Below are 4,692 nucleotides of genomic sequence, written 5' to 3' on the forward strand. Positions count from 1 at the left end.
AAAGGGAAAATTAAAAAAAAGGCTATTTCTTTAGCCCAGAGCTTTATTTTCCTTTTACATAAAAGAAAAATACTTGGTGTGAAATAAAACCTTCTTACAGGAAATGAGACCCCATAGAATTTTAATGAAAGACAATTCAAGACCCATTTTTAAATAAGCCGTTGGGAAGAATTAATATAATTAATAACAGAAAGAACTAGATAAAGATATAAAAACAATTAACCTAGGAACATTTCTATATTTCTTCCTCATTTTCTTGAGTTTTAAAAGATGTTGAAACATTTTGACAGCTATAGAAAATGACCTAGGAACAAATGTACTCTCTATTTCTGACATAAAATGATATGCTTATTGTATTTCTCATAAAACTCAGCATAAAACTATACACCTATAGTTATCTAAAAAGAGTTCCTAAAAATAAATATATACATTATTAGTATGTGACATAGGTGAGTTACTTTTGTAAAACTACAAAATTATTCAATATATTTTAACATATGATTTAGTGAGTATCAATATGGTAACCATTTCTTGATTCTGTTTTTTCATAGTGCTCTTAAATATATATGCTAATACTTTTGAATAAGTGATTTATGCTATGAAATGTTTTAATGAGAAAAATGAATCTATATAAAGCAACTTCATTTATATTTTTTTCCTGTCATGTTACATTGCTGAAATTTTGTATTATACTAGACATGACTCATTTTAAAATATGTAATTGTATACGAAGTTCTCAATGTCAATGTCTGGAGGATACAGAATTAAAATAGAAGAAAAGTTTAAAAAATTAAATGCAAACTATATTTTACATATGAATAAGAATATTGCAAATACCATACTTATATACTATGTTTATAAATCTTTACACTATACCAAAAGGTATATATGGCAGATATAGAATAATATCTCTGCATAGATATAAAATCAAGATACATAATATTTTTAAATGTTTTTCACTGAAGTGTAATTGACATAAACTGAACGTATCCAGTGTATATTATTTTTAAAGTTTTGGCATATTGGTACACGAGAAAACACCATGGCAATCAAGATAATGAACATATTCATTTCCCCAATGTTACTTTGTGTTTTCAGTAATCGCTTCTTCCCCTCTTCCCTACTCAATCTCCATGCAACTACTAATCTATTTCTGATACTACAGAATGGTTTACACTTGGTAGAATTTTGTGTAAATGGAGTCACTCAAAATCTATTCTTTTTTGTCTGTCTTTTGCACTCAACATAACTACTCTGACTTTCGCCTGTGTTGATACTGGTAACAATAGTTCATTCTTTTTTAAATTCTTAGATTTTATTTTTAGAACAATTTTAGGTTTATAGAAAAAACTAACAAAGCACAGAGAATTTCCATACACTTTTTCTACCCTCCATATTCTTTATGATTAATATCTTGCATTAGTGTGGTACATTTGTTATAATTGATACATCAATATTGATGTCTTATTATAAATGAAAGTCCATATATTAGGTTTATATTAGGGTTCACTCTTGGCATTATACATTTCATGGGTTTGGACAAACGCATATGTCATGTATCCACTACTATGGTATTATAAGAATAGTTTTACTTTCTTAAAAATTTCTGTGCTTGATTTATTCATCCCTTCCCTTGGAGACTACTGGAAACTCTGATCATTTGACAGTTTTTCCCTTTTTAAGAATGTTATATCATTGGAATTATACAGTATACAGCCTCTTTGGATTAGCTTATTTCACTAAGTTATATGCATTCTAGGTTCTTGCATGTTTTCTATGACTTGATAGATTATTCTTTTATCACTAACTATCCCATTTTATAGATATGCCTGTTTATTGAACCATCATTCACCTGTTGGGGACAGCTTGGTAGCTACCAAGTTTTATTATGAGAAAAGCTGTTTTAAGAAGTCATGTGACATTTTGTATAGAAATATTTTGACTCATTTGGATAGGCGTGAAGTTACTGGTCCATGTGGTAAGACTACATTTAACTTTGTAAGAAATGCAAAGCTATCTTCTAACGTGACTGTGCCATTTTGCATTCCCCAAGCAATAAATGAGTTTCCCTTGCTCTTTATCCTCAACACAATTTATTGTTGTCAGTGTTTTGGATTTTAGCCATTTTAGTAGGTATGCAGTGGTATCTCATTCTAATGAGCAATTCTCTAATAATATATGATGTTGAGCATATTTCATTTGCTTATTTGACATCAATATGTTTTCCTTGGTGAAATGTCTGTTCAGATCGCCTGCCCACTTTTAGCTGGATTATTTATCTTTTTTTCCTTTTGAGTTTTAGAGTTCTGTGTATTGCTCATACCAGTTCTTTATTGGATACATGTTTTGTAAATACTGTCTCCCAGTCTTGGCTTGTTTTTTAAATATTAAATATGTCTTTCTTAGAGCAGAAGTATTAACTTTTATAAAATTCAATTTATAACATTCTTCTATAGTCTCGCATTTTATATTTAAATCTATTATCCATTCTTGTATATTGTGTAGACACAGTGTCTAGATTCTTTTTTTGGATGTGGATGTCCAATTGTTCTAGCACCATTTGTTGAAAATACGGTTTTCTGTGTGTGTGTGAAGTTACTTCTCACGTTATGAGCATACCATGTTGGATTTATTCATTCACCCATTGATAAACTTTGGGTTGTTTAGAGTTTAGTGTTATTATATTAGAGTTTAGTGTTATTATAAATAAGTGTGCCATGGATACTTGTAAACACATTCTTGTATGTATATACACTATAATGTTTTCTGCTATATATAATGTAGAATAAATAGGTAAAATGGTGGGTGTCTATTTGACTTTGTAAGAAGCAGTCCATTTTTTTCCCCAGAGTGGCTGTATCATTTACCTTCCTATCATCAGTATTTGAGAGTTACAGTTTTCTAAATCATCACCAACACACAAAATGATGAGTATTTTAATTGTATTTATTCTAGCAGGTGTGGAATGGCATCTGATTTAATTTGTGTTTCTACAATGGCTAAAGATATTGAAAATCTTTCAATGTGATTATTTGCTGTCTCTGAATTTCCTCTGGCAAAATGTGTGTTCAAATATGTTCTTTTCCTCATTGTTTATTATTGGTCTGTAATTTGCCTTATAATTGAGTTCACATATTTTGGATACACATCCTTTATCAGACATAATTTGGAAATGTCTATTCCTAGTTTGAGTCATATCGATTCAAAATCCAGAAATACAGAATTTTTTGTTTTATGAAGTCATCTTTATTTTGTTGTAATTGGGTTTTTTTGCGTGTTCTCTAGGTTGTTCTTTGGGCCACATCTAAGAAACCTTTGTCTAGCCAAAAGCCACAAATAATTTCTCGTTTTGGCTTCCGGAAGATGTACAGTTACATTTTATATTTAGAATTGTTATCTAATTTGATTAAATTGCTCTCTATGATATGATATTTGAATTGATGAAAAATTAGTGAATATTAATATTTTTTAAAGTGGTAAAATCTTGCAATTTATATCTAACAGAGAAGACTAGAAAATCCCCCATACGGGAGACTGAGGCAGGAGAATGGCGTGAACCCGGGAGGCGGAGCTTGTAGTGAGCTGAGATCCGGCCACTGCACTCCAGCCTGGGCGACAGAGCGAGACTCTGTCTCAAAAAAAAAAAAAAAAGAAAATCCCCCATACTTATTTCCTCTTACTTCATACTACTAAAATTTGTATTTAGGCATTTGGTTTCTCAGATAAACATTACATTCCCCAGTATATGGTTCTATGTGGCTTCGTGACAACATGATGAACATTAAGATGTGAGTAGAAGTAATACATACACATTATTTCCAATGTCTTTAATTGAATGGGATATTGGCCCATTTTTTCTTCCAGTTTATTACACTGAATGCCGACATGTTATTTTCCAATATTGAGATAACTAGACAGTGACAAGACTTTAAGAGTAACAATGTAAAAATTATAGAAATTGTCTGAGTTTATCAACAATCCACTGGATTAGAGCCCCCTACCAGTCCTAGGCCATCTAATATACAGACATTGTGTTCAGTAGAAATAAATATATATTTTTTATTGAACTTTAAGTTCTAGGGTACATGTGCACAATGTGCAGGTTTGTTACATATGTATACATGTGCCATGTTGGTGTGCTGCAACCATCAACTCATCATCATTTACATTAGGTATTTCTCCTAATGCTATCCCTCCCCCATCTCCCCACCACTTAACATGCCCTGGTGTGTGATGTTCCCCGCCCTGTGTCCAAGTGTTCTCATTGTTCAATTCCCACCTATCGGAATAAATTTGTAAATCATTTTTAAAAGGTTTTATTACATTCTGATTGAACATTCTCAGAAAGAATAAATAACTTAATACAAGAAGTGGGACACTTCATGTGACAAAACAAACAAACCACCACTACAAACAGCAACAAAAACTACTAGTGAATGTGGCTTTAGCTTTGCAACAGCATGACAGACTAGCAAGTTAATGACATTTGTTATGCCATAGAAAATATTTGTTGAATTAACACTCTAACGACTTTATATCAATCAACTCGTTATCAACACTAAAAAAGATGATTAAAAAATACTTCAGTATGTTCACATGTTGGCTTGTTAACATTTTAAGAGTCTATAAGAGAAAATGCATCCAATGTTGACAAAATGTTTTCAAGTATGTTGTATGTACCTACGACTAACG

This window comes from Rhinopithecus bieti, unplaced genomic scaffold (assembly GCF_001698545.2).
Source record: "Rhinopithecus bieti isolate Rb0 unplaced genomic scaffold, ASM169854v2 scaffold_12003, whole genome shotgun sequence".
Lineage (NCBI taxonomy): Eukaryota > Metazoa > Chordata > Mammalia > Primates > Cercopithecidae > Rhinopithecus > Rhinopithecus bieti.